Genomic DNA, 16000 nt, shown 5'->3' on the forward strand with positions numbered 1-16000 from the left:
CACTCTTCCCAAATCACTCTAGCTGTGTCAAGTTGCCAAACAAACAAACAGAAGCCCAAACAAACCAGCAAGCACAACACCTACAGAATACATACAGAAATAGTTTAAGAAAAGTAATGAAGCATCAGTATGAATAGGACTTTTGTTCCATTTCCTCTTACTGTAGTCCTCTCCTCTTGCCATCTTGACAAAAGTCTAAAAAAATTACAGCTCACATCACTAACACCTGTTATGAGGTAGCAGACACTTCCTGAGGCAATGGACAGCTGTGTGGACAAAGTATAACCAATCAAGAAGCCTGGGAGGAAGGACTGAGGAACGAGAAAAATCTGAGGAATAAAAGCTTGGGAAAACTCTGATCTAAAAGCCAGAGGCAGGTCTAGGCCATTCATATCCTCAATAAGCGTCTGCCAGGGAGTTGAGCTCTCACCTCTGGCTGACTTTGGCTCTCTTCATAAACAGAAATGTTGGGTGACCATCTCTCCAGAGAATGTTGAAGACATACCTGAAAGCACATAAAGACTCATTTAGAGAAATGGGATCATTTGCTTGTTTGCTTGGTTTCCTCAAAAGCATTTAATGAAACTAACTTCTAAGCCAGTGGCTCCCAATCTTCCTAACGCTGTGGCTTTAATACAGTTCCTCATGTTGCGGTGACCCCCAACCATAACATTATTTTGTTGCTACTCCTTACGTGTAATTTTTCAACTGTTATGAATCAAAATGTAAATATATGACATGCATGATATCTGATATACAGCCCCTGTGAAAAGGTTGTTTGATCTTTTCATGACCCACAAGCTGAGAACCACTCTCTAAACTCTTGCCTGTTAAGCCGGTGGAACAGATACTCCAGTGGTTACTCACGACAGATAATAGCATTTGCAAACTATTCCTGCAGAGTCATTAAACAAAAATGGCCACAATACATAATAAGGACAAGGAAGTGTGAGTAATGATGGTTTTCATAAGTTTCACATCAAAATGTTATAAATGTCCATTGTAAGCAAATTTTTTGAGGCATGACAAGATGTAAGAAGATATGACTCCTGTTTTGTAAAAGAAGGTTATCAGTAGAAGCTATACTCCAAAAGACTCACACATTTATTTACCAGGCAAAGATTTGAAAGCTTTGAAAAACATTCTCAGAGAAGTAAGGACTCCACGTCTACAGAACTAGAGCTGTAGGAGACTAACACTGGAAACAAAGTTATTAAAAGGAGCCACTTACAGACTCTAGACTCCATTTTCCAGATGAGGGAATGTTTCAGTGACTCAACATGAAAACCGCACTCATTAATACCATGTTAATCTCATCAGAAAAGTGTCCCAAAGTCTAATTTTTGCAGAGAATCTTCAGTTTTACCTCTAGTCATAGTTTGGGCTGATTAAGCTGCAGGAGTGACAGTTTTGATTTCATTTACATAGTTGCTAGTTTTTGTGTCTATTGTTCTTTGAATATCTTCTGTAAATGCAATATCTTAGCCTTCTTCTCATTTTAGCTTTTGTGTTTTTCTGGGTTTTCCCTGGTGTTTTATACAAGAGCTCTTGCTATATCTAATCATTTTCATGTTTTACATGGTGCAGATTAATTCTCCCTCTATTCTTCACATTTTAATTATAGCGGGATTTCATTTATGTTGCAGAAGTTTTAAATGCTGACTTGCTCAAATTTGTCATTTTTCTAATATGATTTCTGTATTTTGAAACTCATTTGAGAATCCTTTATGAACTCAAGTTTCACAATCATGGTTTTATATTTTATTCTGCCGGTTTTACAGTATTCTCTTACACATATATCTCTTTAAAACCAGTAACTTCTTTGTTACTGTAAACAAGCATACACTCAGTAAATCAGCCTTGTAGTGATGCCCTCCAAATTGTCTATGTTCTAGATACCATTTTATGTGCTCTCAGGTTTCTATAAAAGGAACAATAGACTTTTCTAATATTGGGAATTCATTTCCTCAATTGGATCAGACATTGCTTTGTGTAGTTTATGTCCTGCTGAAAGGTATGTATTAATTAATCATTTTTGCTTATTATTGGGGAAGAGGTGTGCTTCTTTACCAAGTTCTGTGGTTTTACTTTATCTCCAGAATATAGTTGGAAAGTGTTGTCGTCCTACCCATTCTCCTTTGGTTAAGATTTCATTGTTAAATTTTGGTTTCTTTGCACTCAGTCTCTTTTGTAATTTATTTTTTATTTGCATTTGTGTGTGTGTTTAACATTTTACTGATTCTTTGTGAGTTTCACATCATGTACTACAGTCCCACTCATCTTCCCATCCCCTCACATTTACCCTCTGCCCTTGCAACCTTCCCCCAAAAGAAAATTAAACACACACACACACACACACACACACACACACACACACACACACCAAAATAAAAGAAAGCATAGAAGACGTCTTGTTATGAAAGCTGTAGTGTGTCACATGTGTTCCACAGTATGTCCCTCTGACCAAACATCTTCACTTGCAAATGTCCATTGCAATGAGTCATTGGTCTGGTTTGAAGACTCTGGCTTCTGTCACATCATCATTATTGGATCCTCACTGGGACTCCTCCCAGTTATCCTGTGGTTACAGTTTCTCCTGTCATGGAGAAACTGCAGCTTTGGATCAGCAGAACTAGCTCTTCTATGTTCTCCAACAGTTCACAGATGATGTAGATTTTGGGGTGGGCCAACTCAAAGCCCTGGATCTGGGCCTGGGTGGTAGCTGAGTTAGTCAGCCTGCTGGCTCTCTGTTATCCTTACCAGCAGAGAGAGTTCTCCAGGACTGCCCTGGCTAGACTAGCCAATGGGACCATCACTAGGAGGCAGAGTCTGCTCTCCTGTTCCTATTGCCTTCAAGGCTGGCTCACCTGCACCCACACCTCCACAACTAGCTCCATTATGCTGTCCAGTGGAGGCCCAGTTACACTCTCCCCCAAGTGCTGTAGACAACAAGACACTGGGCCAGTTCTCCTGCTCTCACATCCTCAGGGCTGGCACTCATGCATGCCTTCATCATCAGGGCCAGCTCCAATATGTTGCCCAAGTGAGGTGTACGGCCTACTCTCTCCAAGGTGCTACAGCCAGTGAGGAGCAGGGATAGCTCTCCAGTTCTCATGACCTTGAGGCCAGCTCTCAAAATGCTAATGGTGGAGAGAGTTGAGGTGAAGGGGGGAGGGGTAAGACATGGGGCATGGGAGGACATCACCATGTTTCCTGCACCACCTCATGGAAATGAATGGTGGGGTCAGCTCTTTCATATTTATGCCCTCAAGGTTGGGTCATCCATGCTTCTGCCACCAAGGTCAGCTCTACTATGCTGCCTGTGGAAAGTGCAGGGCCCACTCTTCTGAGTGCTACCAGTGGTGACAGGTAGGGCCAGCTCTCCAGGGTGCTATATAGCCAGTGAGAGGCCAGATTAGTTTGTATAGTCTTTGGACATATATGTGGTCCCAGGCAAGTGCCCAGACTAGAGATGTTCCCATGGTCTCTAATGGTACTATGAGCCACAGACATCAATATAAACCCCTGAGATTGCAAGGACCCAGATATGACCTTCAGCAGCAGCATGGGCTGGGATTTCACAATGGCCTCAGGTGGCAAGTCTGGCTAGTCCCAACAGGCTAATCCTCACCACCTTAGGTAGTGCCAGTTCTATAGAGGAATTTTAATCCAGCAACCTGGCTACTCTGGCAAGAGATCACTTTCCAAAGGCCCAGGTCTACGTGATCCAACTGAAATACATATTCACCTTTAGTACACACCTTTAATCAAGCTGAATGAAATACACCCCTTCAATCCCTCTAGCCGGAATACAGACTCACCTTTAGTACACACCTTTGATCTCAAACAACGGAGTCTAGTTAATGGAACAACAAACTGACAAAACAGAGAAAGATTTGACAGAATGAGACAGAAATAGAATATGCCTAAGTCACACAAGAAGAAATGGAAAGAAAAGCTACTTCGTAGTGCAAAGAAAGAGCAGATTTGTGGAAACAGTACAGTACAGTTCTGGAGTACAATACAGTTCAGTGCAGTTGGGCTGAGGACAGTTGAGAGGCAGTTTTTCTGAGCAGAACAATTCAGTGAGAAGCTGGGAGAAGCCCATTTGAATCAGTCAGATTGCAGAGGAGTTTTGACCCAGAATAGCTGAGTTGAACCAGCCAGCCAGAGTTCACAAAAAACAACAACAACAAAAAAAAAAAAACCAAAAAACAAAAAACAAAGGGTGAGCTTATTCAGAAGTAAGTCTCAAAGGCTGAATACATTTTAGGCCTAGGTTAGTAGCTGGAGGTTGGAAGCTGTGTAGCTTCAAGGTCTAGGCTTGCAGAAGATTATATGTATGGAGGCTAGAAACCTAGGAGTAGTTAGAAACATAAAGCTTGGGTAGAGCTTCCATCACTTCCCTTCTGAGGAAATACAGGCTATATTTACACAGTTCTATCTCTTTTTACAATGCTCCGACTATTCCATTTCTCTTTCGTCTTTCCACACATACTTGTGCATTACAGTGGATCCCGATGCAGGTGGGCTGCACAGGTGGCAGTCCTCTGGGTGAGCTACCTTGCCAGCACTGCGCCCTGTGGAGGCAAGCAAGCTTCTAGGCTCTACAGCCTTCCCGTGTGCCACAGCAGTGAGTTAGACGTCTTCCCCCTCCTGTTCTGCCTGATGTGGAGACAGCTATATAAAAGTCTCTGGATGTCAAAATCTTTCCTGGTGTTTTGTTGGGTGGCTATTGAACTCTCCCACCTGCTGAAGGAACGGGGACACCACTGCCTTTCAACCTTAGGTCATGAGCAGCTGTTTGTTAATTATGTAACAGAAACTCTCTTGCATGGCTTACAAGTATTTACCCAATTTGCATTAACATTTAAATGTACTTTTAAGTAGTAGGGCTTATTGTATTTCCTTATTTCAGTTTAAAGATCTGTCTTACAATAGTTGAGCATTATATCTTCAAAGGCATGGTGATACTGTTGATACTGTTTTGGGGGTCTCACTACTAACATCTTATTCTGAGTTTTCTATGCTAATTTTTTAGAGTTGTCTTTATTGTTGGCTTTTACTGGATCGATACATTTGCTTTTATTCTCTTCGACTGTAGCTTTTTTGAAGTGACCTGTGACTTTACAGTACTTGATTCAACCCTTTGTTATGCTCAGATCGTAGGGTCCCCAAAGACCACCAGGAACCGGACCACGTATGTAAGAGAAAAGAGCTTTATTGGGGGTTAAGCTCAGTACCTCCACCTTCCCAATGTAGCAGATCAGAGAGGAGAGCCCCAGCAGCTGCATCGCAGGGTTTTTATTGGGGATTGAGCAAGAACTGGGAATTCCCAGCTTAGCAGTTACAGGATTGGATGACATTCAGCAAGGCCAAGCTTGTTACAGAGTGATTGGCTAACTAACAAAACTAGCATTGAGCTAGCTATCTTTAGAATGTTAGGTCAGTGGGATGCCCAGCACAGATGTCCCGCCCTGAGATAAGATACCTCCCGTTCTTGTGGTTACCTCCAGGCTATTCCTTGGGTAGGGAATTTTATGGTTTTCTTATTCCTAGAATTGGTGACCTATGGCCTAGTTCCTGGGACTGATGACTTTTTTTTTTTAGGTGGGAGGAGGGAGGATAGGCCTGGTCCTCTCACCTTCAGGGTATTTATGAAAGATTTCAAAGTAGAAATATTGTCTACATTCATAAGTTTACTTGTGCCATGACTCTCTTTTGTTCTGAAGTTGTTTTTTTTTTACTCATCCTCCCTGCCACCCTCACTGTACTGATACTGTACATGAGGAATTGATTTTCTGCATATATTAATTAAATGCAGGAAATTATTACTGCAGCAGTTTTCTTTAACCCTGCTAGCTTTCAGAAAAGAGACTATGATTTATTATTTAGCTGTAGGCGCTTATGCTGGGCAGATTCTGAGCTATTATGATTCTACTACCCTTAAAATTCACATAAAAACCAGTCACTTGCCAATCTGGTGGTTCCCAGGCAGCTTCTGTTCCATCAGTCTGTCCTCATGGCCACATGCTCATAGTCCATCCTGCCCCATGGTGACTCCCTTCCTGCTCCATCTTCTGCTCTTCCTGCTCCCTCTCTCCTGACTAGTAGTCTCCTGACCCTAAGCCTGTAAACTAAATACCGCCTACCACTTTTCTGTCTAGTCATCTTTACTAGCCACATCAGAGATAATTAGGGAGTATTTCTTACATAACAGGAGTACAGGAAATGGTTCCACATTCATAACAATGCCCACGGCAGGGCAGTAAACAGATCTTTAGGCACTGAAATCAGCATCCGAAAACACAGTGAGTGGCACTTTTCTCCAACCATCCTGTCCTATCCTGCAGTCTTTCTTTTGCAAATCTTCAAGTAAGAAGTGGGCTGAGTGCAGGGAATCATATGAAAGAAAGGGAAGTTAATAAGACCCGGAGAGGATGGGAGTGCCACAAGGACCAAATATATCTGGGCACAGGGTTCTTTTTTGAGACTGATTCTCCAACCAAGGACTATGCATAGATGTAACCTAGAACCCCTGCACAGACGTGGTCCATGGCAGATCAGCATCCAAGCTGGTTCCCTATCAAAAGGAACAGGGACTGTCTCTGACATGAACTCAGTGGCTGGCTCTTTGACCTTTCCCTCCCCTGCCCCTCTCCCCCCCCCCCCCCCGCCCCTCTCCCCCTTCACACTCCTCAGAGGGAGGAGCAGCCTTGCCAGGCCATAGAGGAAGACATTGCAGCCAGTCCTGATGAGACCTGATAAACTAGGGTCAGATGGAAGGAGAGGAGGACCTCCCCTATCAGTGGACTTAGAGAGGGGCAGGGAGGAGATGAGGGAGGGAGGGTAGAATTGGGAGGGAATGAGGGAGGGGGTTATAGCTGGGATACAAAGTGGATAACCTGTAATTAATACAAGAACATAAAAATTTAAAAAAAAAGAACCTAAAAAAAAAAGTCAGATGAGAATGTGGCTTGACTACCAAAGCTTCTTAAAGACTGTTCTCACCGTAATTATGCTAAACTATTAGGCCGCAGTGATAGGAAAAAGCAAGAGTGGCATAGCTTTAAAAGCTGGTTAAGGTGATTTGGTCCTTGTTCATAAAAATCACATCATCACTAGGTGACTTGTTTACCCTTGCAATGAGTGAGTAGTTTGATGCTTTAATAAAATTACTTAATAGGTTGTCTGGGAGTAGATCTTGAATTTGAAAGACACCGAGAAGGAGTATAGGGGAGGGCTGGAGAAAGGGAAGAAGGAAATAGTGTAATTATATTATAATCACAAAAACTAAAAGAAATAGTAAAAATAAATGGTTTTAGAAAATAAAATACATACTAGAAGAAAAAAAAAAAACCTCCCATACTGGGTCTTTATAGAATATTGCACATATTTAAGTAACTAGAAACTTTTGTTTCTGGTGAAGAAAAAATTTTAATTGCTAAATATGTGGTCAAAATTAAATTTTATTTAATTTTTTTTCAATTAGATATTAAAAATTTGTGCATATATATGTATATATATATGGGTATACGTGGTTTTAACAATAAACAAAAATTCATTCTTTTGATTTGTGTGAATGTATAGTACCTATCTTTCTGAAAGATTCACAGATTTATTAAATGTTCGTGCGTATAATTTGCGATAGTTTGTCCCCAGAGTGCAAGTTGAAACACATTGTCGAAGTAAATCAACTGTGACATATAATGACACTCTGTAGTTATGTTTGATTAGAAATAAAATATTTAAAAGAACCTTTTTAATTATAATTATTAGCATGGATACAGTTGGCTTTGTAATACTTCTAGCAAAGTTTGCATGGTGTGTATCTATCTTTCTGCCCACTACTTAGAATGTTTAATTGTTGTCTTGATGCATGAGTCATTTTTTGCCATACTGTTGCAAAGAATGGAGCCTGGACCTTTCTTGAATTCTTCTTCTCTATGTATGTACAACACATTTTGGTTTTCATTCTCTTAAGATTATATACATAGAGGAAGAATTTCAAGCTAAAGAATTCACCCATGTTCAGTTTTACTAAAAAAATGGCAGAGTTCTCCATTGTACAGCCCACCACCATTTCAGGGAGAGTGCCTGCTTCTCTATAACCTTGTGGACAAAGGATGTAATAGTACCACATAGTGGCCGTAGTTCACATTTTATTGATGAAACTTTGTCAGCTGATTTTCTACGCAAGTATATTTTCTTTTCTTATTTTAGAAAAGTCTGTTTTGCCTTGATTGTAGAAGCTCTTTATGGGCAAAGTTACTAATCCTTTGTTGGTCATCCAGGAATCTAGTGTCAACAATTTACTTTTGTTTTGCAGAGATATTTCCAAAGGGAATCTTAGCATTTTACTATTAGTAGACTTTGAGTTAATTTTATTCTAGTTATTGGTGAAACTTTTTCTTTATTGCAAGATTATTAAAATAGTCCTTTTCTTGAAAGCTGTCTTCCCTATGACAGGATGCTTTTCTTGAAAATATCATTATGTTGGTCTTAAAATTTTAGTTTTAGGTTAATTTTTCCTTTTGGTTATCAGTTTTATCAGCACCAGTTGTTGGTACTACAGGCTCATTTCCATGAATTTTCAGTGTACACCCTCTCATACACGTCAAAAGCTTCTATTTGAGTGAGGCTCTGTCTCACTTAAGTTGATAATCTACTTAAGTTGATTCCATCAGAATGTTTGTCAACCCCTAGCCCGATATCACAGAGTCATAGTTAAACATTGTTCTAATAAACTTTACACCTGAACAATTGTATTTACTTTTATTACTGTTTTTGTTTAATATAGGTCCTTCTCAGGACTTTTTAAGTTGTATAATTAGCTTGCTAATTTTTAAAACGATGTATGATGGTTTAGATTGAATTTTTTAATAAAATTACATATAACGTATACATTTCTGAGATAACAGCTTTTAAAATACAGTGTTAATTCAAAAAGTCCCCATTAATGTCATCATTTTTTTTTTCATAAAGCCACAATAATTCTGCTGGATGTATGCTGATATTATTGTATTATAAGTTGTTTCTATTTTAAATGTTAGTTTTTTTACCTTTTCGAGATTTATAAAAATTCAGTAGCTCTATCATATCTAGGCTACCGTTTTATTATTTCTATGTAATCTTTGCATTCGCTATTAGGACAAACACATTTTATATGGCATTTATATTTACGCCTCATTTCATCTTTCTGTGTTTGTGGGAACTCCGCTGCAGTCTTGGTTAGAACCAATCATCTTATATAATTAAAGCACACGATATTCATGTATGGAGATGTCATCATAAAATCATGAATATGAACAATTTGTATTACAGAGAAGTTTTTTAATTCTTTTTCATGCAGTCTAGGTTCACTAGGCCTGAGATGATCTCTAACTTCTGATTCTCCTGTCTCCTCCATGTGTTAAGAATGTAGATGTGATCAGGGGGATGGTTATGCACACCTTTAATCACAGCACTCAGGAGGCAGAGGCAGGCAAATCTCTGTTGAGTTCTGTTCTACGAAGTGAACTCCAGGACAGCCAGGGCTGTTAAGGAGAGAAGCCCTGTCTCAAAAAAGAAAAAAACAAAACAAAAAAAAAAAAACAAGCAAACAAAAAGTAAATGTGTTCCATTACACTCTGTCTTCATTAATAACTTTAAAAATAATAAATATCTCATGTGTTCCTTATTTAAGATGAGTTTGATCACTGAATGAATTTGCAGTACATTTTTGGTAATTGTTCTTCCCGTGGCAGTTTGAATGAGAACGACCACCATAGACCCATATATTTAAATGCTTGGTCTAGTTGGTAGAACTGTGGGAAGAATTAGGAAGTGTGGCCTTGTTGGAGTGGGTGTGGCCTTATTGTAGAAGGTAAGTGATTGGGCATGGGCTTTGAAGTTTCCCGTTTTACCCTCTCCGACTGCATCTGTAAAAAAGGATATAAAGCTCTCCTAGTGCTCCAGGGCCATGCCTGCTTCCAGCCGTGATTATCATGGACTAACCCCCTGAAATGGTAAGAGAGCCCCCAATCAAATGCTTTCTTTTGTCTGAGTTGTCTGTAGCCGTGGTGTCTCTTAACAGCAATAACTAAGACACTTCCCAAGATTAAATAAATTTCCTTTTATTTCTACTTTCCTAAAATTTATTTTAAAATACAGTGAATGAATGTAAAATTTTTGTCAACTGACTTTTCACACAATCAAATGACTTTTCTCTGTTCTTTCATCAATGCAGGAATGTATATCAATATTTCAAATGGTAAGTAAATTGGGCAGTGATGAAGTTTTTAAAAAATAGCTTAATTACTTTCCTGCTATATTACAGTTCTTTTAAAATCTAGACTCAGGTCCTTGGCTTTCCTTTCTCCTACATTCTTATTTGCAATCCAGGTTTGTGAGCCTGATTTATAAATTAACAACAGGAATCTTTCCTTTTTTGAGACAGGTTCTATAATTTTGGGACTGTCACTTCTTCAGATATTGGTGTACCATATGAAGATGATTTTAGCAGGGCAGAAGTGTGGGATACAACTATTCAAGAGCACCATTTGAATTTATTTAGGGCTTCTAAGGATAATTATATTGTCTAGTTCTCTGTTTCATCTCACTGAGTTTTGTTTAGCTGTATTAAGAGTTAACTTTTATTGTTATGGGTCTGGAATATGCTTTTTGTCCTTGTTTCTCCATTTTCATACAGTTTTTGCAAACATGTCACAAAGCTTTCTTTCATCTAACTAGGTGTCTGTCCATCCAGCCATCCATCCACCCACCCACGCATGCATACATTCATTCACACATATCCACATTCATACATTGACACATACCCACATTCATACATTGACACATACACACATTCATACATTGACACATACCCACATTCATACATTCACACTTGCATACGTTTTTCTGCCCAATTTGGAGACATCAATATTTTAATGAATTGCTACTTATTGACCATTGCTATTTTTCGATTCATTTCTAAACTTTTCTTATAATTGCATGTTTTTAATGCATTTCTGGTCTTATCTTTTGTTATTTTTCTACCTACCTATCTATCTATCTATCTATCTATCTATCTATCTATCTATCTATCTATCTATCTATCTATCTATCCTAAAGTTTGCTGTAGGTGAGAAAATTGTACAGGACATGTCTGCTCTCTGAGACGCAACCTAAGCCACCTTAGCACACACACTTGTTTCATCATGTACGGGTGGTCAATATGCTCAAAAGTGAGAGCCTTGGGTTTTCCTTCAACTGCTCCAAGCCATGCTTTGTCTGAGGTTTCAGCTCCACCTTTAGTCACCCTTAGTTCGCTCAGTTATTATTTTTGTGCACTTCAAGCCTATTGGCTGGGGGCACGTGGCCTGCCCTGGAGCAGGGAGATGTGCGGAACCGGCGTGTGTGGACATATAGCTCACTTTGGTCCTTATCGCGGTTCCTCTCTGTTTTGTCTGCTACGAAATGCCGACAACACGCACCAGTTGCTCTCTACACCTCCTTCACACCGGTTAACCCATCTGGTTATATTTTCGTCTTATCTCTTGTTTTTGCTCTGTCTTCTGACTGATTTTCCAAGAGCCATTGTCCTGTTCACAAACTCTTTGCTGAGCTGTGTTGAACCTGCTGTTAAAACTTCTTATTGAATCTTATTCTATGAAGGGTTCTCTTTTATTTCTGAAAATATTGTCTGTACTTTGTTCCTGGAGTATCCGTTTATTTCTGCTTCGGTTGTCTTTGCATACAATGATTCTTCTTCATGTACATTTCCTTCACAGTCTTAATTACGTATTGTGCTTAGAAGGGTAATGTTTCTATTTATTAAATTCTTAGTTTAAGGTTTTTTTATGTTTTATGATATTTAATATTTATGACATTTCATGCTTAATAAGGTCACATCAAATAAGAGCTTATAAAGTATGTTAGAATGAAGGCTTTAAGAACAGTTATACATTTAATTTCTCTGAGTGACCCATGGCTATTACAGGTCTAGAACAGCTTATAATTTTAATCTTAAACAATGTGACAATAACCCTTCATTTTAAAGTTTTATGGGAGATTTCCATGCTCCTTTAGTAGAACCCTGGCAGACAAAAAGGTTTCTTCTCTTTTCCTAACAGTACATTCATCTGAAGACCAGTGTGGCTCTACATTTGAATTTGCCATCTCTTCTAATGAGGTTGTCATTTCCCATCCTATCTGGCACATCATAACTCCTCCAGAAACCACACCCCACTTCTCTCCATTGTTTCAGAAACAGCTGTCCTTCTCTTAGACTCTCATTTCAATTTCTTTTGTTTTTGGTCCCTAAAGACATTCTTAATTGAGAGTTTAATTATGTTTTTGAAGAAGTGTTTGCTATATTTATCTTTACACGTGGTTTTTAAATTGTAGCTTTTCATATTATCTAGAATTATCTTTAAATGCATAAAATTACTGTTTTCATAAACATTAATTAATTTTGTTAACATTTTCCTAAGTTTGTGCTTATTGTTGCATTTTACATGCTGTTTCTTTACTCTTAGACATTCCTTGCAATGCATAACCATTATTTCAAGATTGTTGAAGGTCTACAGAAAATCTAATTTAGTAGGTCTCTATACTAACTTAATTCCTGAACGTCAGTTTAGCTGCATATTTAATTTTGACTTCACTTTATTTTTATGCAATACTTTGCTTTGAACATGCTGCTTCATTATTTTCTGGCATCTATTGTTAATAAAAACTATTCTTGTTGTAATTGTCACTTTGCTACATAATTGAAAAAGAAAAGTTAAGATGTGAAGCTGCATCCTTAGTGAAACCCCAAGTTTCTAAAAAGTGTATGTACAAGATTTCTTTGCTATGTAACTTCTAAATTCTGACAGTGAGAATTCAGAATTCTCAAACCCCAGGGATCTTTCTGACTTTACCTGCTGAGCACTGGGATTACCAATGTGCACCACCAAGTCTACCTTTCTGTGTGTGTGTGCTGGGAATCTGAATTCAGGGCTCCATGCTTGTCCAGCAAGCACTCTACAGCTGAGCTGTCTTGCAAACCCTGAGCCTCTTCTTTATTCTTCCTCTTGTTTAACTTTTGTTACTGTCAACAATTCATTCCTTAATGTTATCTGTGTTCAAATTCTTTTCTCTTTTAACTATGACTTCCCATTTCTTCTCAGACTTAATTTTCCCTTGAAGACTAATTCTTGACAAATTACCCAAGCCAGCCTTACCTTCACTCCCCAGGTAACAAGTTTTTCTAGGTCATCCTGGTCATTTCCCACCACTTTCTCACTTCTGTCATTGTAGAGTGGCATATTATGCTGGAGACCAAATTATCAACCTCTTAAATTAAGTGCTTTTAACAAACTAAAGACAACATGACTTCATATTTCTGCATGTACAGCTCAGTGCATCTCACATTTGGGAAGCACGCTATCTTTAGTAGGAAACCCACACGAGTGTTCCGAAGCTTTCATTGCTGTTAACATTATGAAACTTTCTGTTCGTTTTGCCAAGGTGAATTGATGCCGTCCAGGATTTTGTTCTTTTCAAGAGAAGATGAGCGACTTTATAAGAAACCTTAAGGAAAATGGGGTGCGGGAGGAGTCTTGTATAACAAGTACAGCTTGAGTAAGTGATATTTTTACATGAAATTTCTGGCTCAATATAAGAAAGAATATTTTACAGCTCCAAATAGCAATCTGAAACCCTTCAAACTGATGTGAATGCTTTTGAATATTAGGATTTCCATGTGATTTCCTTTTAAAACTAAGGGAAAAAATAAATTTCAAGAACTCAATTTTGAAAATTAAATTGTCCTATGAGAATGCAACACCCCCATGAATATAAATCTGAAGACTATCTTATGTTAAAAAATAAAAACAAAAACAAAAACAAAACAGTTCATTGTTTTGATGCCAGTAATAGAATTCGTGATGCCAAATATGGATTTGAGTTTGGCTGTGGCTTTAATTACCATAAGTAATTAGTTTTTCAGGATGCTCCTTTAGACAGTGGCTTTAATATGTATGTTGCCTCTCCATAGTGTTGTTGTGAGGGTGACAGGTGATGCAAATGACAGTACACTGTAAGCTTCCAAGCACTGCACTGATCTATGACTAATAGCCAGACAAGACATCATTGCTTATGGGGTTTTATGTAAGGAAAAGACACTCTCTCCACACTCACTATTTCCCCTTGACCAGGAATGACTCTGTGCTCAGTAGCTTCCATCCCGACCAATGCAGACACAGAACATCTCCAGCCATGCTGGTAAGTTCTACTGGACAAGGCTGCTCTAGAAAATCCTCCTAAGAGGTCGGGAGAAATCATGCAAGCTTGGGAAGCTGAGACGGGAAAATAGGGAGCAAGAGATCTCCCTGAGCAACAGAGGTGGACGGAAAATGGTGGACGGAAAACTTTAGTGAGACCCTGCCTCAAAGTTATAAAAACCAAACCAAAGCAAAACAAAAATACTTGAAACAAACAAACAAACAAACAATAAGGGGGGGGTTGGTAAAGAGGAAAGGCTGGAATACAGAGTACTTGTGAAGCAGGCCTAGGTCCTATGTTCCATTCCAAATACTGAAACAACAACAACCAAAATCTCCTCGAACAAACACCAAAGCAAAGAAAAAAAAAAAAAAAAAGGAAGTTGAAAAGAGGGTTTACCTAAGTGAGCAAACAGTTCTCACAGCAAAAATGACAATTAAGTTTGTCGTACAAAGATATAAGAACTTGTGAAATATTCAGGCAGGTTGCGCTTGGCTATTGCCAATCACCCGGGGAGCAATGGCTGTGGGTCTCAGCCGTTTTTACCATGGGAGTTTAGATGTCTCCACCAAATATACAGCGTGGCACCGCATAGTGTCATAAGTCAGCTAAAACACTCGTAAACAGGCGTCATGTCAGTCGTTAAGGAAAAGGTGTAATTAACTCTTAAATGCGGTGAAACGTTTTGAAAGTGGTGTGTAATTTTCCAGCGCGGGGACCTCCGCGAACACACTCCTCCCCGAGTGTTTGTGCAGCTTGACATCTTCAGGTTCGTTCAAATCAGAGCCCCGCTGTGAACATGCCAGCCGTAGACAAAGAAAGTAATTTATTTGTTGGTTAGGCTGCATTTCATTGAGGGAAGCCAGCAGAAGGAGCGGCGTCAGCACCGAGTACACAGATGGATGGAACATCAAGACGGTGGAGGTTGGAACAAGCAGCCAAAAACCGCTACTTCCGGTAATATTAAAGGAACACATCTTTAATCGTTGATCACAACCAACAAAATGCAGGAGCAAATGTGGCTTTACTCCATAAAAAGGTGATACCTTTGCATTTCTTAGCGAACAAGATACCAAACGCATCGTGATTCGGCACGCACACTTTCTCATTGATGGTGTGTTCACCGCAGCCTCCCCACGGCTTGAATGCTCGCTCTAAGGTGTCTCCCAGCTCTCCTGTTTCCTCTCCTCTGTGCACCACAGAGCTCTGATCACAACGCAGGGCTGCGGGATCACCGCCACCTCACAGTGCAAGGCTTTTGACACATGGCTGGTTCCTCATGAGCATGCTCTAACAGATGGAGAAGACAGGCTAAATTTATGTCTCTTTCCCTCACCAAACTGCCTTGTCCTTTTTCAATAGACATTTCCTACTAAGCTGTACGCTGTCCGCCTCCCTTCTCAAAGTCACAACCTCCTCACCAAGCGCTGCTTGGCCCATAGGATTCATATCCCCCCCGTAGTGATTAGATGGCTACTGCAATCTCCTGTTCCTATGCCACGGCTTTTAAGTCTTATCTTATTCTTTTGATTCTTGCATGTATTTGTATCAGTGTTAAGCCATTTTACTTAATGTGTCAACTCACAGCTTTATTCTACAGATTTACCAATGGGTTAATATCAGTTACATTTGTGATCTCCAGGAGAGACTTTGCTTCTTTTAATATTTATTTTATTTTTGTGTATTAATATTTTCCTGCATACATATATATATGTATATGTGTGTGTGTGTGTGTGTGTGTGTGTGTGTG

General features: G+C 39.2%; 1 long non-coding RNA gene across 2 annotated transcripts in view; it reads right to left on the reverse strand.

Annotated features, from left to right (window-relative positions):
- Positions 1-302: 302 nt before the first annotated feature.
- Positions 303-16000, reverse strand: part of LOC132646671 (uncharacterized) — a 129574-nt gene continuing 113876 nt past the window's right edge. For both annotated transcript variants that reach the window (XR_009584917.1, XR_009584920.1), the window contains exon 3: positions 303-505. This is a non-coding gene — a long non-coding RNA (uncharacterized LOC132646671). The remainder of the gene's footprint in view (positions 506-16000) is intronic.

Source organism: Meriones unguiculatus, chromosome 1 (genome assembly GCF_030254825.1).
Source record: "Meriones unguiculatus strain TT.TT164.6M chromosome 1, Bangor_MerUng_6.1, whole genome shotgun sequence".
Lineage (NCBI taxonomy): Eukaryota > Metazoa > Chordata > Mammalia > Rodentia > Muridae > Meriones > Meriones unguiculatus.